The 27,893-nt window shown below is 49.3% G+C and overlaps 1 long non-coding RNA gene across 2 annotated transcripts in view; it reads left to right on the forward strand.

Annotated features, from left to right (window-relative positions):
- The window catches only part of LOC146806012 (uncharacterized), a 910,525-nt gene that overhangs the window by 757,471 nt on the left and 125,161 nt on the right, over positions 1 to 27,893 (forward strand). The gene's annotated exons all lie outside the window — the stretch shown is intronic.

Genomic DNA, 27,893 nt, shown 5'->3' on the forward strand with positions numbered 1-27,893 from the left:
GGCAGCGTTTTACGGACCAGCAAGTACGAATCGTCCCTACGTCACTCCGCACAGCTTTTTTTTTACGGCAGACAAAACTCCCGGAAAACTGAGTCCGACGCGAAAACGGAGCCCAGGTACGCGACAGACAGCCATGGACCCCATCCTACGTGTCATCCTGGCCCACTTAGCCTAAGACCTGGTGCACGGAACCCGACGCACACGCCGCAGAAGGTGAGAACAACACCCAGGGGCCAAGGGGGGGGTGAGGGGCAGGAAACATACCCCCTACCCAAATTAAAACCTACAATATTCAGGAAATACATTACCTCCATGGTCTGGTCACTTCGGGGGGCGTGTCCACCAAGCCCTGCGGCCCGCAATAATGGAAGTGGACGTGTTCGCGTACCCCTACGGCAACACTACAATAGTGATACGCACCGTATCCACACATTCATAGCGTGTGTACGGCCCGTATCACTATAGTAGTGGTGCCATAGGGGTACGTGTGGTACAGCCCATAAACACGCTCTCAGGGCGTGTGTACGGTCCGTATCACTATTGTAGTGGTGCCCTAGGGGTATGCGTGGTAAGGACCGTAAACACGCTCTCAGAGCGTGTGTACGGGCCGTACCACGCATACTCCTACGACACCACAACTATAGTGATACGGACCGTACCCACACATTCATAGCGTGGGTACGGGCCGTATCACTATTGGATTGGGGCTATGGGGGTACGCATGGTACGGACCGTACACACCCTATTAATGCGGGGGTACGGTCCGTATCACACGTACCCCTACGGCACCAGTACATTTGGGATACAAGGCGTACACACGCCACGAATGTTGGCTTACCGCCTGGTGCAGCATATTACCTTTAAATTGGTGTGTGTATAGGCCTAGGACAGCAGTGTACTGCACCAAGGGGATGGGTGGGTATGTGGCTGCATAGGATTCCCAGCAGTGGACAGACATATGTGGGTGGGTGCAGAGGACTCCCAGCAGTGGACAGACATATGTGGGTGGGTGCAGAGGACTCCCAGCAGTGGACAGACATGTGAGGGGTGGGTGTAAATGACTACCAGTAGTGGCCTGTAATATGAGGGGTGGGTGCAGAGGTCTCCCAGCAGTGGACCGACATATATGGGTGGGTGCATATCACTACCAGCAGTGGACAGACATGTGAGGGGTGGGTGCAGAGGACTCCCAGCAGTGGACAGACATATATGGGTGGGTGCATATCGCTATCAGCAGTGGACAGAGACATGGGGGTGGGTGCATATCACTCCCAGCAGTGGACAGACATATGCGGGTGGGTGCAGAGGACTCCCAGCAGTGGACAGACATATGAGGGGTGGGTGTAAATGACTACCAGCAGTGGCCTGCAATATGAGGGGTGGGTGCAGAGGACTCCCATCAGTGGACAGACATGTAAGGGGTGGGTGCAGAGGACTCCCAGCAGTGGACAGACATATATGGGTGGGTGCATATCACTACCAGCAGTGGACAGACATGTGAGGGGTGGGTGTAAATGACTACCAGCAGTGGAGAAAGACATGGTGGTGGGTGCATATCACTACCAGCAGCGGACAGACATGTGAGGGGTGGGTGTAAATGACTACCAGCAGTGGCCTGCAATATGAGGGGTGGGTGCAGAGGAACCCAGCAGTGGACAGACATGTGAGGGGTGGGTGCAGAGGACTCCCAGCAGTGGACAGAGACATGGGGGGTGTACATCATTATCAGATGACCACAACTCCATGGGTGTATGTACGCACCCCTAACTTTGGACTATGATGATAGTGCCATAACAACACATTACTGACAGCAGTGTCCCACTCCCAGGAGGATGGATGTCTTTCCCCCACTGCATGACACACCACATGTGGGGGTGAGGACAAATAACACATGCATACCCACCCCTGGCGGATGCAGCACAATACACACACTGAGATCATGCCACAAGACTGTATAGTCATGTCACTGCCTACTAAACTAAGAGAGCCAAAGGGAACACACACTGTCACAAACATCCCAGGACTGATAGGAATGTACAGGTGCTGGGCCAGCCACCAAGATGTTGTCTCTCATGGAAGGAATAGGGTGGAGTTCCCACAGATACAATGCCCACAATTGTGAGTCATGTGCCCAAATACCCTGCAGAACAAGTACCATATGTGTGCTAGGCCGGGATTACACACATGCATAGTGCTGAAAAGGGAGAATTTCTCTATGAAGGCATTTCAACATACTCAATAAACAAGTACAGTGACTAGCAAGGATGGCACAGACGATGCAGCCGGAGACATTGCTGAGCAGGCATGGCCATAGTTGAAGGGATCCGTCACCAACAAAGGAAATGTAGACATAGGTCAGCACAACAATTGTGCAACTCTTTGCAGGGAAGATGTCAGGTGCCACAGAGGAAGGAACACTCCTTGGGACAATGTCTCAAAATCAAAATAACACACACTACCAATGATTCTTTGCAGAGACCTTGTGATGGCACGCAGATACTGAAGAACCAGGTTTTTAGAACCCAGCGGCGCCAGGGGCACGCCCAAAGTCTTCAGGTTCACCTGTCTTAGAATACAGAGACACAGGATACTTCTTGGTGGCGTCAGAGATTGAATTTATTGGCTGCAGCCAGTAACAGAAGTCCTAGAAGTCATCACGGTATGAGTTCTCAGGAGACTGCTCAAATTTACAAAGCAAGTCATCCCTTTTTATGCCAGAAACATCACATTCCAGACAAACACCAATTATTTTACAAATTGTCCAATCGCATGTAACCACACCAAAAGTATCGCATGACGGTAAAACCCACTTTTCAGTTGTCCGGCCCATGATCAATCATCGAACAATCCCAACATTCTTCTTTAGACAAGCCGGACAGACTCATAATTAAGAGACCACAACCCATATCGTAAATGTACCATAAAAGAAGAAACAGAAACAGATAGAAGTAGGATGGGGCATGTTTGTGTGCAATAAAACTTTACGAGATCCCGTGCTCTGACCCTTAATCAAGATCAGCTAGCGGGCGGGAACGGGTTTGGCAGGGTCGGCCTCAGGCAACGAGGTCAGTTCACTCAAGTCATGTAGGAGTCAGCACAAACTCGCGCTCAAGGTGCGCCTGACCAAAAAGCTTGTTTAACCACAGTCATCGGCCTATGTGAGGGCAACCACAAAATGGCTACCATGCGCAAAATGGAACCCAGGGTTCGGAACGAAAACCTTAAATACGCAGTGAATCCATTGGTGTAATGTGACGAAAACACATGTACTAGCCGAACTCACTAGTTACGGTTCGCTGTTACCAAAATCGTAACGGAACCATGATATTTATAACGCAGATTCAGATTTCACGGAACCTCAGACCCTCCTTTTGCCCTTACATAGGCAATCTCAGTCTGCATCTGAATTGATGTCGATATTCATCAAATCATCAAGGTGCTGTTGAAGCATCATCTTATCTCTCTGTACCTTTCTCAAGGCAGGCGGTCTCCTAACACATGTAGTAGCACAAAGGCCACATATGGCAGGACCACACTGTACACAGAGACAACACAAGAAAAGAATAGCTAAAGCCACACCAATGATCGTCAGAATCCTCCATCCCCAAGCGGATAAGTCCCAAAAACCATCCAGTTAACGACCAATCTCCTACGTCCGTATGTATTGACTCGGAGATCTTATGTAGCCTGGAGATGGCCTTGTATACTGTCGGAGCATTATCTGGAATGAAAACGCAGCAACTCGATTGGATCACTTTACATACTCCACCTTGATCTGCAAGTATGACATCTAAAACCATACGATTCTGCAATGTCATAAGGCGATCCGCTTGAAGCTCAGCTGTCAAATTACTAAGGGCACCGGCAGTTTCGTTTATGGTGGATTCAACCATTCTCGTCAATTGCCGCAAGCTCCTACTGTTAACCATAGGTCCCCAAAACGGTAGGAAACCCTTAAAGAAGTCTCCCACTTCTTGTCCAGCGGTATCTTTCTGATCGAAGACACCCCTAACAACTCTCGTCTTGTGGTAATCTGCGGCAGCAGTATACGTAGGAGGCAACAAATATTCAACATAACACGTTCCCGAAAAATCAGGGGGCAACCATGTATTGCTCTGTTGTAACAAACAAAATACGTACCCTTGGCTGCCAAAAACGGCGGGGAAGACTGAGACGTAAAAACATACGTCTGAGTACAAACACTCTTCCCTAACTGAGCTTTCGGATTCCTGCCAATACCTTGCAGACAAAAATGACCTCGGTGGGGTATGATCCAAATTGGAGGTGACCTCTTTCGTCTCTGCTTTTCACTCAGGCTAACACTGTATCCAGTCGCGTTCCAGCCAACATAAGCTAGTAACTCGTCCTTGGGAATAGTCCTATACGTATCGATATCCCTACTCATATTTGCAATTCCCTTCACCAAGGCTTTATTATCTCTTATGGAACGCAGGGGATAGACTTCGATAGCATAAATGAACATCGTCTGGAAAGCCCATAAAGACCCATTCTGACTAAACGGCAGAACCAGATAGGAAATACCGCTATCCGTAGTATGTGGCATAAGACCACACACCCAACAATTAGTGATGTTCACTACCAACTGATGTTGATGCAGAAGCTGTACAAATGAGTTATTTACAAATTCTGACCTTCTAATCGGCTCGTGTTTGGGTAAGATATGAAAAGAATGCAAAGAAGTAGTAATAGGAAAAGACGTAGGTTGGGAAGTGGGTGCAGAAGTCAATTGGGTAGAAAAAACAATCCAACCCACCAAAGCTAATGTCATTCTAAGAGACATCAGAATACATGTAATCGGAAAACATTTGAGATGCATTATCCTGCATAGTTTCCTCTTAAAGTTCGTTTTCTCAACAGCTCTCTTGACCTCAAAAAAATCCATCCTCTCACCGCGCTGTTCGCGGAGGTTGGTTTTCTTCTGCTAAGGAGTGCGTCTGTCAGTCCAGGGAACACCCTAGGACCAACCAGAACCATCGACCTTGTGTCTACACGGCTGCAATCCCAAGTCTTTACACCGCGACCTTACAGCTGAACCCGGATGGTGGTTCGAAAAAAAGGAAAAAAAGATCAAAACAGTTCCTTGGCTGAGAGAGTGCTGTTCTCAAAATGAAAGGAATTATCTGTTCTTTATTAGTCCATTGTCTCTAGACCGCAGGTTATAACGACTTTTACCAGGCTCTGTCTGACTTTGAAACAACAGTTCAGGTTCAGTGGTGTCCAATCTTAAAGGTGAAGGCACAGCTGCTTGCAAGACATCGTCATCTCCTTTCTCAGACCTTGTCCATACCAATTCAGCGTCGCTAAACGGTGTGAATTCCGGTAATCTCTCAGTTTTGGTGTCTACGATGCCTTCGCAGATCCACTGGTCGTACGGCAGTGGTAAAGTACCCTCTTACAGTGTACGCCGTGGATCCAATTTCTTTTTCCGAAGACTTTTACAGATGTCCTTGTAGACAACAACACCTGGTGAGGGCCCGTCCAACGGGGCTGATCGTTCTTAGTCCTCTGAAAATTCTTTACCAGGATCCAATCACCAGGATTGATAGTATGACCTGGGTCCACAGATGCTGGTGGCAAGCTATCATGAACCTGTTGATGCAAGACACGCAATTTAGCCGTCAGGTCATACAAATAGTCCACCAACACAGGATAATCGATGTCACTTAATTTCGTTGGTCTCGGCACTCCCCACACATTTGCGGGTCGATCAAAAACAATTTCATACGGACTAAGTCCAATTCGGGAATGCACTGTAGTTCTAGTTGACAAAAGTGCCAATGGCAAGGCATTGGGCCATTGGAGACCAGAACTCGCCTGAATCTTTGCTAACTTCAGCTTCAGAGTGCCATTATAGCACTCCACTAAACCAGCTGATTGGGGATGATTCGCAGCGTGGAATTTCTGCTTTATGCCCAAACCCTCACATACTCTCTTCAAGATCCTGCCCACAAACTCACTTCCGTTATCACTCCACACCATCCTTGGCAACACGAACCTAGGGAAATATTCTTTGAGCAAGACTTTAGCTGTGGACAAAGCAGTATTATCTTTTAGGGGGTATGCCTCTACCCATCTAGAAAAGGCACAAACAACTACAAGGACGTATTTCAAATTGTTGCATCTTTCCATGTGGATAAAATCCAATTGCAAAACCTCGAATGGATACGTCGGAGGCGCGAAGTGACCAGCTGGAGTTGGAGTTCCCTTACCAGGATTATACATCAGACACACCATACAATTCTTGACCACATTCTCCGCACACTTGGGAATTCCTCCATTCTCCCACACTGGAGCCAACAGCTTACAAATCCCTTTCGCACTGATGTGAGACATTCCATGTGCCATCGTAACCACCGCAAGCACATACGCATCGGGTAACATCCATCTTTGGTGTTCCGACAACTCAACCCAACAACCAGTCGAATCCAATCTACCCGTAGTTTCTCTCCACATGTTTTTTTCACTCTCCGTAGCTTCGGCCTGAATCGATTTAACACTCTCAATCGTATACTCACACATTCCAGCCGCGCCAATCAATCTCGCAGGGCCTGAACCATACATTTGACCCATCATATTTTTCGCTGTTTCTTTCGCAACTTCGTCCGCAAATGCGTTACCACGACCAACATCATCCGTAACCTTTCGGTGAGCACTACACTTCACAATCGCAACTTGCTTCGGAAGAGTAAGTGACTCAAGAAGCTCATTCACCAACTGTCCATGTTGGATTTTAGTCCCATGCGACGTAAGAAATCCTCTCTCTCTCCACAAGCGTCCAAAACTGTGTGCTACACCAAACGCATACTGACTATCGGTATATACATTCACTCTCTTTCCTTCAGACAAGACACACGCTCTTGTTAATGCGATCAATTCCGCTGCTTGTGCTGAATTATAGCTCACTCGTGCAGTTTCAACAATCGTACACAATGTCGTCACGGCATATGCTGCAGTCGTATCACCATTCGGGAGCTTGTAGCATGACCCATCAACCCATAGCATACCATCTGGATTTGAAAGAGGAGTATCTTTTAGATCAATTCTACCCTTCGTTTCCTCTTCTGTCCTAAGAAAGCAATCATGCTGTTCTTGACCATTCCTATCCACAGAAATGGGCAACAATGTCGCTGGATTTAATACGTTACACCGTTTAATGTGCACGTGACTGGCCAAAAGCGTCAACTCATAACCCGTCTTTGTTCTGTTCGATAAAGTATCCACTGCATGTGGAACCATCACAACCAACGTATTATCCATCACCAACCCAGCAGACTGTCGGATGGAAACAGCCGCTGCTGCTGTAGCTCTCAAGCAACTCGGCAGCGCTCTAGCTACCGGATCCAAAGTCAACGAGAAATACGCACATGGACGCTGCTTCTCACCAAACTGCTGCGTCAAAACTGACAATGCACAACCCTCTCTCTCATGAACGTAGAGTGTAAAAGGCTTACTGTAGTCAGGAGTACCCAACACCGGAGCAGAACACAACACGTCACGCAATTCAGAAAAACTTTTATGACAATCGTCAGACCAGGGAAGAGGACTCGGTGTATCCTTACAAGTCAAAGCCAACAAAGGTTTTGCCAACAAGGAAAAATTCGGAATCCACTGTCAACAGTACGACGTGATACCCAAGAAAGCGCGTACCTCACTCTGCGTACTAGGCACAGTCATTTGAGCAATCGCTTGGATTCGTTCTGGGGTCAACCTTCTTCCCTCCTTCGACAAGAGGTGACCTAAGTAGGTCACTTCTTGGCGACAGTACTGTAATTTTGAAGGTGACACTTTATGATGCAAATCAGACAAATGTTGTAACAACGAAAGAGTAGTTTCTTTACAAGTTTCCTTATCATCAGCAGCCACTAACAGATCGTCAACATACTGAATAAGAGCAGCACCCGCAGGCAACGCAAAAGTATCAAGCTGAGTTTTCAAAGCCTGACTATAGATGGATGGACTTTCGCAATAGCCTTGAGGAGCGCGTTTAAACCGGAAGCTTCATCCTCCCAAAGAGAAGCCAAAAATATCTCTACTTTCTTCGGCGATTGGAATACTAAAGAAAGCGTTCTTCAAGTCTATGACGGAGAACCAGGCAGCTGAAGCTGGAATCAAAGTCATCAAAGCAGTAATGTCCGGAACAACAGGAAACTGGGGCACAACAATCTTATTAACCTCTCGAAGGTCAATCACCTGTCTTAGAATACAGAGACACAGGATACTTCTTGGTGGCGTCAGAGATCGAATTTATTGGCTGCAGCCAGTAACAGAAGTCCTAAAAGTCATCACGGTATGAGTTCTCAGGAGACTGCTCAAATTTACAAAGCAAGTCATCCCTTTTTATGCCAGAAACATCACATTCCAGACAATCACCCATTATTTTACAAATTGTCCAATCGCATGTAACCACACCAAAAGTATCGCATGACGGTAAAACCCACTTTTCAGTTGCCCGGCCCATGATCAATCATCGAACAATCCCAACATTCTTCTTTAGACAAGCCGGACAGACCCATAATAAAGAGACCACAACCCATATCATAAATGCACCATAAAAGAAGAAACAGAAACAGATAGAAGTAGGATGGGGCATGTTTGTGTGCAATAAAACTTTACGAGATCCCGTGCTCTGACCCTTAATCAAGATCAGCTAGCGGGCGGGAACGGGTTTGGCAGGGTCGGCCTCAGGCAACAAGGTCAGTTCACTCAAGTCATGTAGGAGTCAGCACAAACTCGCGCTCAAGGTGCGCCTGACCAAAAAGCTTGTTTAACCACAGTCATCGGCCTATGTGAGGGCAACCACAAAATGGCTACCATGCGCAAAATGGAACCCAGGGTTCGGAACGAAAACCCTAAATACGCAGTGAATCCATTGGTGTAATGTGACGAAAACACACGTACTAGCCGAACTCACTAATTACGGAACCATGATATTTATAACGCAGATTCAGATTTCACGGAACCTCAATACCATGGTCCACCTCATGACCATCAGACTACAACATTTCTCAGAACCATAACACATTACCACAACACCAACTCCTGGAGCCTCAGCACCAACATCAATACCTGAAATGCAATAGTGTGCAAAGTAAAAATAAAATGCTTTATTCGGCATAACAAAAAATGATGACATAACACTATATACAAAGGCCAATGGCCAGTCCATAATAGAAGTCCTTGGGGGGACACATGGGTACGCGTCTCCCCTAGCTTGCCTGCACAGTGGAACCCTCAGGTTGGTCGACCGGGGGGGCATCATGTGGGGAAGGACCAGGCACTGCAGGGACAGGAGGGGGAAGGGTAGGTGCTGTGGTGGACGTCTCCACCACAGGGGGTGGGGCAGCACCAAAGGTGGAGGTGAGCTCGGCGCTACACACTTCTGCCAGGGTGTCCAGAGTAACCCCTGCACTGGAAGAAACCCCAGGGCCGACGGAGGGGGGCCGTGGGATGGGGTGCAGCGCTCTTGAGGGAGGGGGTTGACATAGGGGGGACTCAACTCCCCTGCCCGGGGACTTCCTCGCCCGCTTGCGGGGTGGTGTCACAGTGGGGGTGAGGGCCAGCTCAGCCATGTAGACCTCTTTGGGTGACAGTTTGGCAGGGGAGCCAAGGGGAGTGCTTTTGGAGGGACTGGGTTGTGAGGCCTGCGGACTCAGACTGTGGCTGCGTGTATATCTTTTTGCCCCCGACCCAGTGGGTGTGCCTACATCCCCCTGAGTGTGCGTGCCAGGAGGTGTGTGCTTGCCCTTACTTGGTGGTGTGCTGCCTGTGTCTGGTGGGGTGCGTGCTTGGGAATGTCTGGGTGTGCATGGGACAGGTATGGGAGAGGGAAGTGTGGATGGGGCTGGGGTAGGGGGGGGACAAAGCACTGCAGGAGAGTCACTTCTGCCGTCAGGGAAGAGTCCAAGTACCGCAGAAACCTGTGTTGGTCAGACATCATTGCTGACATGCCCTCCATGAATGACGCCATCTGTGTCAGCAGTGTGGTGTGGCCATGGAGGACATTCAGCACCGATGCCTGCCCAACCTGCAACTGCCGCTGTATGTCCACAGACTCAGCACTGAGGGCAGCAGGGGTGACAGGGGCAGGGGGTGCGGTGCCTGTCCCGAAGGAGACGTGGTGGGGCTCTGCACGGACAGAAGGGACCGGAGCAACTGGGAGGGCGGTGATGGGAATTGAGGAGGCGGGGACAGATGTTGGGCTGCTGCCAGGTGTTGTAGCAGCCTCCGCCCCATCGATGAGGTCAGCCTCGGACCCGTCTGCGTCGTAGTTGGGCTCGCCACCAGACAGGTCCTCCGACTGACTCCCCTCGCCCTCCGTGCCACTGGCTCCCGGAGACTCGCCAGCACTGGTGGCACTGGTGCTGGGTCCCTCCTCCAGGTCCGTGCAGGTGTCTCCCTCGGTTTCCAATGATGATGCTGTGTGCAAGGTAAAGATACAGAAAAACATCAGTGACCTGTATACATCTGACATATGAGTACAAAACCAATAGGTCACAGTGCATATCAGGCAATGCATCATGAGTAACAGCTATATTACTCCGCACATATGTAAGCCCTGTACTCCCCAGTTGGTAGACCCACCATGCCACTTGTACACAAGGAAAATTAGGACACACCAGCCCAAAATATATTGAGAAGCTAGTGTCTGGGAACAGGTGAGCACAGCAATACAATGAAGTCATGCCACCTCTTGTTTACCCTGAAAGAAACAGTAGTGGTGCACCCAAGGCAAACTAATAGACCTCAATTCTAAAGGTGTCCCCACACTCAGAGACCTGTAAGTACTTTGGAACCCAAAACAAAAACATGTTGGTCCCTTGGGAATCACAATACTTTACACAATTGACATGTTTAGAATGTGGGAATGTGCCATTTTGTGAACAGAACACACATGTGCCTGTATAAAAGATGTCTCCCAAGGAGGGGCACACAAAACTACATTTACCCAGTCATTAAAGAAGCTGGCAGCCTTATTTAAAGAAGCCACTGTCAGAAAGAAATGGTGTTGCAGAAAGTACATATACATGGGCCCACGGAGGTATTGATGACTTGACACTCGTAAGTTGCTATCACCAACAACCAAGGACTTACCCAAATTCCACAACACTGTGGGAACATGTATATGTATAATCTGAAAAACAGTCTTATTAGAACAGTGCCTTCTTTTAAAATGTGCCAGCGTGTTCCCTGAAAGTGTAAAGGTGGTTTGTTGTGCACTTCCTTGGGAGACATCTGTCATGCAGGCACATTATTGTTCTTAACAACAAAACATCAAACTAAAGCATTTAAAACATGATGACCTGTTGACATAACAAGTGTTGTGAGTGCCAAGGTACAATACTTTTTGACTAACAACTTGAATTATGTCAGTTGTCACATGGCCATCCGTTACCTGATGACACAGTTGGCAACAAATCTGACCCACTGCTTTTCATGTGGAGTGGCACACATGTCCAAACTCAGGACAATGCATAAGCTAATGGGCCTGCAATTGTGTTGTAAAAAGGCATACCTGCACTGAGGAGATACCCTCATGGCAAGCCAGAATGTCCACACAGATGTCAGCACACAAAGACCAAACTATGTAGCATCTGCCCACACACTGGTGCAAAATATGTATGAGCAGGAATCATGTATTTAAACAATTTACACATGCTGCAAAGCATAAACATTAAACCCTGCACAACATGACTAGGTCACTGCACGTTGAGTCTCTGTCCAGCCAATTATCACACACAGGTCAGACCTGGCAAGGGGACATAAGGTTTGGCCATGTAGGCCTCGCCCGCACAAACCCCCCATACCTGAGACAATGTGATTGAGACAGATCAAGAAGTGACACCTTTTAATCAGGGTTTACAAAAATGTGCAGCAAGAATTCCCAAATGTACTCCACATCACCTTGTGAGGCTGGCAACACATATTTGTGACAAACAACCATCAACAGATAGTTGTGAATAGACACACAGGCACTGCCCAGTGTGAGTAAGCACAAGCCAAATGGGGTCTCTCCCTGTCCAGTGGACACATGTAGCACACTTTGGATAAATACAAATGAGGCCAGGGAACAATGCCACAGAGGCCATACTATGCTGAACACACAGAGAATGGGCACAGTGTTGGATGACACACATGATTACGAGGCAAGGGTGTCTCAGGGGACTGTACTGGGCACACTGCTCCTTGTTCCTGGAATGATCTGACTGTAACATGAGCAACCGTCCTGGCACTATGCATATCTCCCACTCATGCACATCATGTCTGAGGCCACAACATTGGTCATGCATGATGCAAGTGTGTTCCTTTGAATCCTAACACTCCTATGTTGAGACTCATCATCAGTGCCAACAAATATGGACCCCCAACAGAGTGAACAGGACAGGGCACAGGCAAGGTACCAATACATGTCACAGACCACCCTCACACATGATGCAGAAAGCAATGTGCACTTGGATTAACTGGCAGCCTAGATGACCATGTGCAATTGTGATTACACACAGACCAGGGGACACATGTAAAGGAAGGGAAGGGATGAATAAGAGCACCAGTTGACTTTGGGGAACAGAATATATGCACTGCACATATAAACCCTGGCAGTGAATCCAGGCTACAGAGCACTTCCAAAAGCTGGTGACACACAACACAACAAACAGACATGCACCTACCCTCTCCTTGCTGCTGTCTCTCCTGTAACTCCCTATCCAGGTCAGGGAAGACCACCGCCAGGACACGCGTCATGTGGGGGGGTCAGGCGTCAGCGCCCGCCGTGGGGGCGTGGAGGTGAGAGCCCCAGCTGGACCCGGGCGATCTGCCGGGTCCAGCACCGGATGTCCTGCCACCGTTTTCGGACTTGGGCTAGGCGCCAACTGCGATCCCCCGCCGATCTCACGGCCCTGACGATCTCCTTCCAGATCCCCCCCTTCTCGTAGGCAGTTACCTGTGAGGATGACAAAGTGAGACAACATCACTACACCTGCTCCATGTCACAGAGACACACATTTGAACATCTTTGATATGTTGAACAGGGCATAGGATGGTGCCAAGGAATTGCATCTTTTTCATATGGACATTGGCCTCTGTGGAAGCCCCAATGCACTACATGGCATTGAAAGTACACAGGTGGCAGGAGGGGTGCGACACACTCCCTGATCATGGCACACACTCTGCATCACTTGCACCACCAGGCTGATGGACAGCACCTCAAAATAGTTACATGCCCCAGGCCACTGATGCAACCTCAGCAGAGTACACAGACATATACAGGCACAGATCAATCACCTGCCATTGGCAACAGCGGATACAAACCTCACTCTGCACATGTGCCACTTGCCTGTGGTGTGTCACATGTGTCGGGCTAGCTCAGCAAGTGAGACACACAGCACGGCTTACTTCTCACATCAGATGGGTAGAGCTGTTGCCTCCTCCATGCAGCTGTGGTGCAACACTTCACATAGACACTCACCCACATGACAAGGAACATTCACACACATCAATGTCCAAGAGGGCGTACACATCACTTGGACACTCTCACCACAGCTCCACTCAACTCATACACATCTGTGGGTACAGTCACCTGTCACACCGGGGGGACCACTGAATCACCTCAGGACAATAGCCAAAAAATGCCACCAAGGATTTGCCAGGCTGAATGTGTCATGCACTATTGCACTATGCAGTGAATGTCACAGTAAGCACAATGCAAGTGAGAAGTGCACACAGGAACTACATCATGCTCTGCATGAGAGACATAAGCCTTTTCCCCCCTGGGACCCACTCTAAACAACATTGCATGTCTGTCACACCTGGACACAATGCCAGAAGTGAGAGTCACAAAAATGGTGCACAGTCAAAGGTAATGGAGTCAGCACTCACCTGCTCCCCTGGTCTCCCATACAGGCTGGGGTACTGTGGGAGGAGGACATTCAGCAATGCCTCATTCTCCTCAAGTGTGAATGGCTGGGCCCTCTCCGAAGCCTCGACATGGTGCCAGAGGAAACACAGACAGCAGCAGTGTGGTCGACAGGAAAGTTGTGCAGGCAAGTGCCCTCTCATGGGTTCTGGCTGACTTATATCTGTCTTGGTGGGGGTTTTCATTTACAGGAGTACAGAGTGATTGGTCAGACTCATTTGCATCCTATTTTTCCTCCAATCCCTTTAAACATACACCAATGACACGACTTTGCATGGTTCAAATTTTGAGCATCATAGCAAGGCAAACACCACTTTGCAACATTGTAATTTTTGGCCCAACTGACTTTTCAAGCCCACATGATGGGCACATTGCAACTGAAATCTCTGTATCCATGACAACCAGCATGCATTCTGGGCCTAATACTTGTCCCCTATATAATTTTTGAATCCAAAAAATATGTACGGTGCGTTTCACACATACCCATACACGTACGGCACCACTACAATAGTGATACGCACCATACTCACACACCATAGCATGTGTATGGTGCGTATCACTATTGTAGTTGTGCCGTAGGGGTACATGTGGTACGGATCGTACACACGCTCTCAGAGCGTGTGTACGGTCCGTACCATGCGTACTCCTATGGCACCACTACTATAGTGATACGGGCCGTACACACGCTCTCAGAGTGTGTGTATGGTCCGTACCACGCGTACTCCTACGGCCCCACTACAACAGTGATACGGACCGTACCCACACAATGGATGTGTGAGTATGGTGCGTATCACTATTGTAGTGGTGCTGTAGGGGTACGCGTGGTACGGACCGTACACACGCTCTGAGAGCGTGTGTACAGTCCGTAGTGTACGGTCCGTACCACGCATACTCCTATGGCACCACTACTATAGTGATACGGGCCGTACACACGCTCTCAGAGCGTGTGTACGGGGCGTTTCACATGCTTACACTGGTGATAGCACAGCATCACTGGTATGGCACAGTCACCACCACCCGCAACTGTCCCCTGATGCCAGGGACAGGGACACTAACAACTGACATTTCACGATCAGCGTGCACCGATGTGACTATGTCATGTGTGTGTCATGTGTTCCCATGAGCTTGCTGTTAGTGTTCCGTCAACGACATCTGCTGGTGCTGCATCCAACATGTGTCTGTGTGGAGATGGGCATGGCACACATCTACGCACACCATGCCACATGTGGATTCACACGTAAGCAGGGTCTGTATGCATCGGACATCATATTTTCACATGAGGACATATCTGCGTCGTCTCAATGTCTGTGTTTTCTGTTTTCACGTGTACCCCTTCATCGCAATGTGTTTGATCTGTACATTTGACATTCCATGTGACCTGTGCGTCTAGCTTGCCGTCAGCTGTCTGTATGAGATGACATCCTTTAAATGCAGCTATGTGGATGTATGTCACTCCTGTGATGTCTCTGGCTGTTTACTCAGACTGGCACCCAGCTCGTTTCAGGGCATGTCATGTAGACTTGCCAATCAACGGGTGTATCTGGCTTTTCGTAGGAGTATCACCAAGCTGGCATACGTGTACTGGATGTATTGCACAGACCAGACTCTGTATTTAACTGATGTGTAGTAGCAGTTTAGCATGTGCTCTGTTAATTGACATTGATGTTGGTAGGCTCTCAATCTTCGTTATTCAATACAATTTTCTGCAGGGCACCGCCTGTCCAACGACCAATGCCAGACTTGGCTGTCATGAGGGAACGTGCCTGCATCCGACGTTACAGATTCACTCAACAGTTGATTGAGGACTTGACCGACAAGCTGGCACCACACCTCCAACCGCGACACAGGTATCCTACTGCGCTGACCCCCAAGATGAAGGTGATTTCAGCACTACATTTTTTTGCCACAGGTACGTTTCAATTCACCATAGCTGATGTTGGTGGCATGTCACAGACAATGTTCAGCTGTGTCCTGCATGATGTTTTGGCAGCCATGTTGGAGCACCTTGATGAATTCATAAATTTTCCTACTCCTGAGGAGTTGACAGGTGTCAAGGGTGATTTCTATGCCCTGGGAGGGATGCCCCATGTCATTGGGTCCATTGATGGGACACATGTGGCTTTGGTATCACCACAGGCACAGGAGGTAGCCTATCGCAACCATAAACATTACCACTCTATAAATGCCCTTGTGGTGTGTCTTGCTAACATACTGATTTCCCATGTCTGTGCACGTTTTCCAGGGTCAGCACATGATGCCTACATCATGAGGAGTAGCAGGGTGCCACAAATGATGCTGTGGCTGCACAACGAACGAGCATGTCTTGTTGGTGGGTATACTCTGTTTGTCCTGTGTTTGCGGTATCTTTGGCTCTTACGGCATCTCCTGACCCACTTATTTACATGATGTTTCCATGTAGGGGACTCTGGATATCCCAACATGCCATGGCTGATGACACCTCTCCGCAGCCCAAGATCAGCTGCAGATCACCGGTACAACAATGCACACGAGCAGACCAGGCAAGTGATTGAGAGGACATTTGGCCTCCTGAAGAGCCAATTCCGGTGCCTTCAAAAGACAGGTGGGTCCCTCCCATATGCACCGGAGAAGTTCTGCAAAATCTTCCTCGTGTGCTGCATGCTGCACAACATGGCAGTGGAGAAGGCAGTGCCACTCATCCTGGAGCAGGATGAGCAGGAACATCCACCCGTGGAGGATGAAGGGCTTGGTCACGAGGCAAGTGAGGAGGAGGAGGAGGATATCCGGAGTCAGCTCATATGCAATTTCTTCTCATAATGGTGAGTCACTGGGTCTGAGTATGCACGCTTGTAGCCTTGGGTGGCATGTGTTGCAATGTGTGTGTCCAGCTGACTGTATGCAAAGTGACTTCGATGTGTGTTCTGACATGTCACTCGAGTGATGATGTCATTCCACACATTTTTGCAGAGACACTTTCTTTTAAATTTGGATGGGGACAACATTGTTCATGTTTAGTAAATGACCATGCATGCGGAGAAAAATCTTTTAGCTGACTTCTTGTGTGTCTGTCATTCCCAGGTTCTTGCGCATGTTTTCTGCTCGTGTCATCGTTGTCCTCCTGCTATTCCTCATGAGTATTGCAACGTGTGCTGAATCAGCGTTCGATGCACGGACATGGGGAAATGTCATTTTGGGTAAGGATTGCAGAAAGGCATTTTGGGGGTGGTACGTGTTTGGAATGTGTGGGGACTGCTTCTGTGCATGTTGTGTTACCATGCATACATGTCTACTCACCATGGGGCACATAACATGTAGCATGACTCCCATGAATTGATAGTCACCCTTCGTGACAGTCATCTGTAATGGATTTTGTATTCTGATGAAGGCATCAATGTGTGTAAAAATTCCCTCTGAAACATACGGGATGCTACGGGTGGACATAGTGTGGGACATCCCCATAACAGGCTCAATGGGGAATTGCAGCCTCTCCGTGTGCAGCAGGAGGTGTTTGGCTCATCCCCTTAACTTGTGTGCCAGTTCATTTGGATTTACAACATCTGTGTTGTGAAGGAGGTGTCCAGCGTAGGTCCCACATGTTCAGTCAAATGACCTGTGAGTCTGTTCATATTGATGCATTTCCCTTAGTGTGAGTTTGAGTAATAAAAGTGTTCCTCACCCTCCAAAGTCCCTCATCTCTGTCAATGCAGGTCTCTTGCCACTTTGCATGCGTCATCTCTGTCATAGTTGTCAAAGATTGTGCATATGAGTGTATGTGTAGTTCGGCAACATGCATGCAGTTCTTCATGGCTAGTAATCTCTATTGTGCATGAAGTCCATGGTTGTGTATGTATTTGGGCAGGTTGCTCCCCCCAACGGGCCGTCAATGCCTGCTGAGGGTGTGTCTCCTGTGCACAGCTCGGCCTTCTGTTTCCTGATCCTGTGTCAGTCAATTTGGTGATTGTTCATTCATTTTCTCTGGATGAGCCATGAGTAACCTGACACTCTTTCCTTTACGTACGCCTGTTGCAGTTGTCCTTTCTGACCTTCTTGTGTTTGTGTGCTACTTTCGGTCTAGTTTCCAGTACATGCCGCCTGCTGCTGTGGCCCCTGCGGCAAGGGCCCACCAAGTTCCCGTATTCTGCAACGCACACGCCTCCAAGATGCTCCTCCCTTCCTCCCTCCAGCACTTCATTAGGCTGTCATCAGCTTGTCTGTGCCACTGTAGCGGCCACGCCGTGACAAAGGCAAGACCGTCAACGCATGCAACGTGCACATTGCATGACCCTCATGTCCTTGCATGACCCACATCACACAACAGTCTCATGTTGCAGCCACCCTCTTAGCAATGACCAACCAAAAATCAACCGCCTGCTCTCAGGCATACCCTAAGCGCACACACGACACCTTCGCATGCTGAGTGTGCAACTCCAACTGCCTACACAGCGCTGCCCCGCCTTCCAGGCCCTGTCACACCAACCAGGTCATGTCCCTCCTACTCCACACTGGCTCCGTCCAACAGCACACCATTGGACTCTGTTACCTCCTCAACACAACAGGCCCACACATCACCTTCATGACAGGGACCTGGATAAAAGCATCCTCAGCACACAACTTCTTCATTGCCATCTCAGACGGATACAAGAGCACCCGTAGGGATGGCACTAACAATCCCGGAGGATAATTGATATCTATTTACAAGTACGCACTCAGGGTCACAAATCCAGTTTGGCAAAAACCCCCTGCAAACCCTCAGAGTAACACTCATCTACAGATCTCCAGACCTACATCCACAATTCCGCAAAGCCATCAACACGTCCATCTTCACGCACGCCCTCACATCCACAGGATACATGTGGCTGTGGGCCAGGAACTTCTGGCTGGATGAGAACCACACCAGCATCCTTCATTGGTCCATCCACATTAGCATCCACGTCTCCGACAAGCAACACACTGCCACACACCCAGCTACCAATCCCCCAAAGATGCTTGATGTAAGTCAACACAGACATGCTGTGTGGGACACTGGAACCAACAAAACCGCCACACCCTGCAACCTCACACACTAGATCAGCAACTGATACAACAATCTAGCAACATTGACGGACTTTCCTGTAAGATGCACAACAACAATTAAGCCATCTGGGACAAGGCAGACCTACTGGACTCATACACGTCTAGCAGGACTCTTGTGCATAGCTTGCAACACAAATAACCATCAGTGGCCTTACAACCCTGGAAAACGGCACACACAGCCATCACCATATCATCAGCAAGGACAATTGGAGATCCTTCAGATGGGGCCGGGGCAAGAAAACGCACAACATCAAGGAGCTCATCAGCATTGTGAGTGCACTGACATCAGCTCTCCATCCAAAAGACACCCCACCCTTGCAAGGCTGAGCCAATCCCTTGCAACTTTCTACCACTGCAAGCTCATGGACATACACGCCAGCCTTGGCACACAGAGGCAGACAGCACTATTATACGCTGGACCAACCCCCCTCAGGTTTTGGACTTCCATCATCAGGAAATACAACACCCGGCTCATGTGCAACATCCCCTAGGGATCGCCATCAGGCCCCTTCCCGCACAACATCTCAACCACACCATTCCCCATCCTTGTAGCCCCCGTCCAGCACCTCATGTATGTATCATTGGAGTTAGCCACATACCATGGTAGATAGAGGCATGCAGTGACCCAGGCCCTTCTTAGACAACGGACGGCAGGAACGCAGGCTCTCAAGGAACATCACCGTGCTGCCCTAGCCAGCAAATGTCATCAGGAAGACAGTCAACGAGCAACTGACAAACTTCCTCCATGCAAAGAGCTCCAGGCAACCTGCACAAGACCATCTTCCACAGTAATCACCCTACTGCAACCGTCATCTTTGCCACCAACACCGACAAATTTGCCCTGCTCAACAATGGTGAGCCCACCCCCCTTGACCTCTCCACAGCATTATACATGATGTGCTCACACACTGTCAGCTCACACATGTCCAACACTGGTATCCAGAGGATGGACCAGGATGAAATCACCAAGTAGCTCACCAGCAAGGCCATGGGAGTTGGACTCAAGCCTTAAGCATTTAGTATAGTGGCTTCATCTGGCACATGGCCCAGGGCTCTTCTCTCAGCATGTCAATCTTCAATGTGTCCATGAGCCCCCTCTCCACCATCACAGGCGCACACAACCTCATCATCATCTCGTATGCCATTAACAGCCAGCTGCTCCTCACCCTCACCAAAGACCCAGCCATTGCCAGTTCCAACCTTCAAGTAGGCATGAGGTCCGTTGATGAATGGCTGTACATCAGCCACCTGAGGCTGGACTTGGCCAGGACTGAGGTAATCATCTGATGATTTTCCCCTTACAGCTGGGTCAACTCCTTGCGTCCCACCCGCCAGGGAACTGCACCAGCACCCAGTGGTAATGCACACAAGATGGTGTGCATCATGGACTCGTCGCTCACAATTGCCATGCAACTCACCAGCATCTGTACCTCATGCTGCAACACCCTCCGCATGATGCACATGATCCACAGATAGATCCACTCCAAGGCACGACAGACCATCCCCCAGGTCCATGACACCAGCCGTGTCAACTACAGCCCGCCGTCTACGGAGCAAGAACAGCCAAAGTCCCGGAGAAAATGTCCACATCCAGGGTGCATCTGCACACCTCATCTTCAACATCCCGTGCCCCAGCCACATCACCGTCCACCTGAGATAGCTGCAATGGATCACTTTCTGCTACAGGATGACCTTCAGACTCCTCACCCACACTCAGGAGGCAGTCCACAACCCCAGACCCCAAACCAACCTTGGACGTCTGTCATCCAAGACCCCGTCGGGCCAACTCCGTGCATCCAACCTTGCCCTGGCCACCATTCTTCACATCCACCAAACTCCAGTATGCAGGAGATAGTTCTCCCACCTGGCCAAACATACCTGGGACTCCCTACCCGGCAACCTCCACATGAGCCATGACCTCTACGCCTTAATGATACTCTTCCAAATAGGTCTGTCCGCACAGTATTGCAAGCCCCCCCTCAGCAGCTTGAGGCCATCACGGGTGAGTATTGGGCTCCATGTCTTCATTGGATGATACATTGTGACCCATGTGTGTCCTGTACCGGACTCAGATCCCAGGGTATGGATGGCTGGAGTTAGTTCAACACTCAGGCATAGTTTGACATTTCCCCACACGTATGTTGTGGACTCATGCAAAATGACTGCAACATCTAATTAAAGAAATTTAGTTTTATTCGCGGTGGGAGGCGTGTTTTGTGGGAAAAAAGATGCTATACAGTGTGCCTAGAATCCAAAGTTCACAGGGGTAGATGGGATCCTTGGCATTTGAAGTCATCAGAGTCCAGAACACAGTGTTTGTCATCATTGGTCAGACTGTGACCAGCAAGTCCATGTGGCAGAGAATGTCAGTGAATGAGGTGATGCTGTTGCACATGAAGGACAGGTGCCAGGCCAGGTGACCTGGGAGATGTGTATGGGCTGCTGCCTCTCACTGTCTTTTCCGTGGATGACCCACCTTCCTCATGGGACCCTCAGATGCAGGCCTTGACGATGCTTGGGACGCTCCGTCGGAAGAATCCTCCTCCTCCTCCCTCCCTGTGGCTGGTGGTGGTCTTCGCCTGGTGGCACAGGGAGGGTTGCCCATGTTGTTGGCGATCCGATGGAGTGAACAGCTTATGTCCGTTTGCACCGCCAGGAGCTCAGTCAGTCTTGCCTCCATCCGTCCTTGGTGTTCTTGTGGACTGGTGTGTTGCTCGGCCTGCTGGTTCTTAATCTCTGTTAGGGTCTCCACTACCTGGCTGATGGCCCTGGTGTCACGCCGGTATGTGTCCATGATGTTGCGTATGTGTGACATACCGGTCCCTTCAGCTGGCTGGTCAGGTTCTCGCCTCCGCCTGCCTCCACTCCCACCACCCCTGCCCACACGAGCCTGGCCTGCCGTTGTGGGCACATCGGGTCTACGGGACCCCTGAGTGATGGCAGTTGCGGTGTTGTCTGCCTCCTCCTGGGTGCCCGGCGAACCTTGTCCCTCCAGGTCACACTGGCTCAGTTGTTCAGTGTGGGCAGGGCTCCTGGGTGTCTCCTGGGATGTGGTAGGAATGGGGGTGGTGGTTGGCACAGATGTTCCTGAAGCAGGTGCTGCAGGGGCTTGGACATCAGAGGGTCCAGGTGGGTTGGGGTCATCCGCGGAGTGTTGAGAGGCGTCGCTGCCGGTGGGCTCAGGTTCCTCCCGAGCCTTGGACTGTGATTCTTCACCCCCCTTGTTGGGGGGAGATCCATCACGTTGCCCTGTGTGTGAGAGAGAGACAATGTTAATGCTGTTTCATGCGTCATCCATGTTTCATATATATTCAAGTTGGCACAGTTCCTCCAGGTAGTTGTATGCGCCTGGCATTCTCCTCAATGTTCACTTGTGGATGGGTGTGTTGCGGGAGACAGATTGATATGTTCTCCTGAGTGTTTGACATGTAGATTTTTGGCTTGGATGCTTCTTTGGCTATGGATTGATCTTGTTGTGTCACATGTCCATTGTGAGAGTGAGTAAATCCATTGCCTGCCCCGGGGGTGTGTGCTTGTGTTAGGGGTGTGTGTGACAGGGCCTGCTGGTGGGTGTAGTGTGATTTGGCAGTGGGTCTCCCAGGTGATGTATCTGTCCCCCCATGGAGCATGCTGCCATGACAGTGAGTGTGAGTTCCTGTCCTAGATATCTGAGCTTGTTGTCTTGGTGTTTGAGTTTGCAGTGGTCACAGGAGGGCCTTGTGCTCCCTACAGCAGGGCCAAGTGTCAGCTACCTTATCAGTACTTTGCCAGTCCCTGTGCATTGAGCATGGTGCATGGGTATGTACCTGGGCCATATGGGCAGAGGGCAATGGTGTCTGATTAAGAGTTGAAAAATGCGTTTTGTGAGCCCCCCCCTCCCAGCATCCCGGACATCCAGTCTTGGGTTAGTGCTTTGTGTAGTCTGGGACATGGCATGGCCTTGCTTTGTGAATGGGGCATACACATGTTAGTGGCATGCGTGTTGTTTTTGAGTGTGGTTGTGTCCGGTGAGGGTAGTTGCATGCATTTTGTGTAGTTGGGGTGTGGATGCCATTTCCCCTTGTTACATGAGTTGTTTGTGTACTCACCAGGCTCTGGAAATCCTTGAAGTCTGTGTACTCCCACCGGCGAAAGCCGGGCCATCACCTTCTCCTCCCAGGGATGGTAATGTACCGGTCTGCGGGGCAGCCCACCTCCTGTGATGTTGCTCTGGGCGTAGTCCTCATTCATTTTCCGCTTGACTGCCCTCCGCAGATCGTACTACCTGGCTTGGCATTCATTCCTGGTCCTTCTGATGGGTGCAACAGCATTCAACCTATCGGCGATCCTCTGCCACAGGCGTGATTTTTCTGTCTGACCAATGTTCCAAAGAGCTGTGGCTCGACTCGGATGACTTTGTTGACAAGGATGTCCAGCTCCTCCCTTGTGAACTTTGGATTCTTGTCTGTGGGCGTGGTGTGGGGTGAGGGTGTCGATGGTTGTGGGTGTGTGGGTGTGAATGTGAAGGTGTGTGTGGGAATGTGAAGAGGGGGTATGTGTGAAGGAGTTTGTGTGAAGGTGTGTATGTTAAGGTGTATGGGTGCAGTTGTTGGGGTGTGCTCTGTAGCTGCAGTGAGTCTGTTGCAAAGGCTCATGGTTTGTGTGTGTGGGCCCTTTTTCATTGGTCCATTTGTGGGTGTGCCTGAGTTTGACATTTTGGTGAATGAATGAATGAATGAATGAAAGAAAATTTACAATGCACAACTAAGACAAAGGCATCAAGGCGCTTAACACAAAAAAAGATCAAACAGACCAAGGCCACACCTACGGGTAAGCTTTAGCAAAGAGCCACGTCTTTAATGCCTTCCTAAACATAGGTACAGTATGTTGTGATTTAATTTCAGTGGGGCAGGTATTCCACAGTTTTGGGGCTAGAGATGAAAAAGCCCTCCCTCCCCATTTAACTCTTCGAAAGCGGGGAACTGACAACAAGTTCTTTCCCAAAGAGCGAAGGTTTCTGCCCGGGACATAAGGTACCAGCAAATCCTTCACCCCCTCCGCCCCACTGCCAGATAAAGCCCCATAGGTCATGCAAAGGATCTTAAAGACAATCCTGTCTTGGATCGGTAACCAATGCAAGCTCTCTCTAGCAGCAGTAGCAGAAGAGATTCTAGGAGCATTGAGCACAAATTTGGCTGCCGCATTCTGAGCTATTTGTAAACGCTGCACAAGGCCCTTATTTATCCCGGCATAGAGAGCATTGCAGTAGTCAAGCCGTGAGGCGACCAATGCAACAACAATCTGTTTACGAGCATGCGGAGCCAAATAATGTCTGATTTTCCTCAGAATCCTAATAATACCCCAGCAGGTAGCAACAGTCCTATTAACCTGCTGAGACATGGAAAGAGCAGAATCGACCATCACTCCCAGATTACGAGCCGAGTCCGTAGGTATAGGACACACTCCCAAAGAGGGTGTCCACCACTCAGATGACCAGATGTCCCTATTTCCACCAAAAATAAGAACCTCGGTCTTCTCCCCGTTCAGTTTTAGTGAATTGTAAATCATCCACTGAGAAACTGCCTCCATGCAGTTCCTAAAAGTGAGGGCGGGGAGACTACCCGAGTGGGAGAGGGACACCATAATCTGGGTGTCGTCCGCATATGATACCACCTCCATCCCATAAGATCTTATTAGCCTGGCAAGTGGGGCCACATAGATGTTAAAAAGGGTCGGACTTAAGGCCGACCCCTGAGGGACCCCACATTGCACCGGTAGGGGTGGAGAAAGGAAGTCACCCAATTTGACCCTCTGTTCCCTCTGGTCCAGGAAAGAAGCCAAAAGGCTCAAAGCCAAACCTTCCACCCCTATCTCCCCAAGACGAGATATCAGCACCAAGGGAGACAGGGTATCAAAGGCGGCTGTCAAATCCAACAGGACCAGAAGGGTGGTATGGGCCAAATCAACCTCCGTGCGGATGTTATTAAGCACTACCGTAAGGGCCGATTCTGTACTATGATGTCTCCGAAAGCCATGCTGGGACTGATCAAGATAACCCGAGCTGTCTAAAAAGGCCGTCAGATGCTCATTAAGATGAGTTTCCAGCATCTTCGCAGGAGCAGGGAGCAATGAACGGAAGTTTTTAAGGATTTCCGGGTCTAAGGTAGGCTTCTTTAAAAGAGGCTTAACCACAGCACTTTTCCACAAAGAGGGAAAAATGCCCTCCTGAATTGCCCGGTTCATAATACTCAAGAGCGGGGGCAAAAGAGTTTCCCGACATTCCTTGAAAACTTTAAGAGGGCAAGGGTCCAGAGGGGACCCTGACCTAGTCTTGCTAAGAAGCAGGTCAAGCTGTTGTAAAGAGAGCAGAGGAAAGATGGACAAATTCGCAGTCAGGGCCACATTTCCATCTCCCACGGCAGAAATGACCGGCAGGAGAGGAGACAACGCGTCCCTTTGCAAAGCAAGGGCCGAATAAATATCAGCTATTTTGAAGTGGAAAAATTGTGCGATCTTATCACAGAGATCCTGGGAGGTAGAAATAGGATCAGGCACTTGCAAAGTACACAGAGAGTCTGCAATTTTAAAAAGTGTCTCTCTGGTGGGTGTGCTATATGAGGTGGTTGTGAGTTTGGGCCTCTGTTTGCCTGTTTGGATGTGTCAGGTCAGTCATTTTTATGTTTTCTCTACTGTAGACGTGTTTTGTGGTTTTGTGCGAGTCGAATTGACCCTCCTTGTGCTGTTGTACAGTGTCCTTGTTCAGTACGAGTCGTTTTCGCGTATGTAAGGTGCTTACATACGCGATGTTGTTGTACCGTGCTCGCATACGCAATGTTGTTGTAAGGTCTGTACATACGCAATGCTGGGGGACGGGGCTGGGGTACGGTGCGTACAAGTATGGGGCTGGGGTACAGTGCTGGGGTACGGTGCGTACAAGTACGGGGCGGGGTACAGTGCGTACAAGTACGGGGCTGGGGTACGGTGCTGGGGTATGGTGCGTACAAGTATGGGGCTGGGGTATGGTGCGTACAAGTATGGGGCTGGGGTACAGTGCTGGGGTACGGTGCGTACAAGTACGGGACTGGGGTACGGTGCGTACAAGTACGGGGCTGGGGTACGGTGCTGGGGTACAGTGCGTACAAGTACGGGGCTGGGATACGGTGCGTACAAGTATGGGGCTGGGGTACGGTGCTGGGGTATGGTGCGTTCAAGTACGGGGCTGGGGTACGGTGCGTATAAGTATGGGGCTGTGGTACAGTGCGTACAATTACGGGGCTGGGTACGGTGCGTACAAGTACGGGGCTGGGGTACGGTGCGGACATGGGGGTATGGTGCTGACATACGGGGGGTACGGTGCTGACATACGGGGGTACATGCGGACATACGCGGGGGGGAGTGGGGGGCTGTACGACTTGTATCCCGGGCACAAGTTTACCCGGGATGCAAGTGGTACAGAGTTCGCTACGTACAGGAGGGTTTTACATACGCTTGTGTATTCGGAAGGCCAGTACGGATCGTACTTGTGCGCTCGGACTTCAGTTTTACGATTTGTACGTAAAACTGTCCTGGTACATCTCGTAGACCTTTTCCTGATACGATTCGTATGTATTTTTCACGTACAAATCGTACTTCACCGGTGGGACGGGACTTGTATGATTCGTACATAAAAATATACGTATACGAGTCGTACGGGAATTTTTTTTACCCGATCGGAATCGGCACCTGAGTGTGGGATAAGGATCATTTCTGAATCTTGTACACCCAGAGACAGTGCTGTTTTTGCACTACTTGCTGTCTGTCATTTGTTGTGACACTAGGTATTGCTACAAGCATTTTCAAAATTCTCTTTAGTTAGACAATCATGAAATATATAGATATTTCAGCAGTACACCTCCGACATATAGGTCATGATTTTTAAAGTCTGCTCTTCCCATACCAGGGCATAGTTTCTACCGACCACAGGTTTTACAGCAATAAATCACTCTACTTCTTCTCAATCAATATTCTATCCATAGCTTCAAGGAACATATTAAAAGAAGACCGCATAAGATTTGCATCATGCATTTGTGGAAGTCAATCCATTTCTTTTAAATTTCACATACTTCCATGTTTTAGTTTTGTGTACTAAAAGACTTCCAGAACAAAAGAAGTAAAAGGTAAATTGATTTTCAGGAAAAAATAACTTGCTTTCTGTTAGACCTGTCAGCCTTAGGGTATTCTTCTCCCATCATTTTTGCCTCACTTTCGCCCTTTAGACTGCTCTTATTTTTGTTGTCCTTAGGACTCTGTGAACTTTACAACTGCTATCAAGTGGTAAAGAGCTTGCGCTCACCCGCCTAAGCCGTAGTTACCTTGGCCTATACCCAATTGCATATTTACTTTACTCAGACATCCCTTGTAAAGTGGTATACCATATACCCAGGGCCTGCAAATTAAATTCTACCAGTGGGTTTGGAGAACTTATTGTGTCACCTACTTAAGCAGCACCTTACAACATGTCCCAGGTCTGCCGTTGCAGCCTGAATGCAGTTCTAAACTGCCATGTCGACTCAGCATTAAATCCCCTAGCCAAGTCTTAAACTCCCCTAAGGTAGGCCCTAGGTAGCCCATATAGCAGGGTGTTGTGTATTTGAAATGTTTGATGTGTACTTTTAACTTTTACATGTGCTAATAGTGAAAAACTCCCAAATTTGTTTTTCAGTAGTGCGAGGCCTACCCCTTCCATATGATTACTTTGGAGATTCCTTTTTTTAATTTAAATTTTTTATTTTTAGTCCTCATTGTGCAATAAACAAGGTTAGGATATATCAGGGGTCCCGATTCTAGCTATACCGTCTTGGATTTGCCCTTCGAGGTCGCAGAGGGGGAGGGGGGATCCAAACCATCTAAGGGACCCCTATCTTCTTATCCCACTCGTTCCAAGGGGAGAGCT

This window comes from Triturus cristatus, chromosome 8, assembly GCF_964204655.1.
Source record: "Triturus cristatus chromosome 8, aTriCri1.1, whole genome shotgun sequence".
Taxonomy (NCBI): Eukaryota; Metazoa; Chordata; class Amphibia; order Caudata; family Salamandridae; genus Triturus; species Triturus cristatus.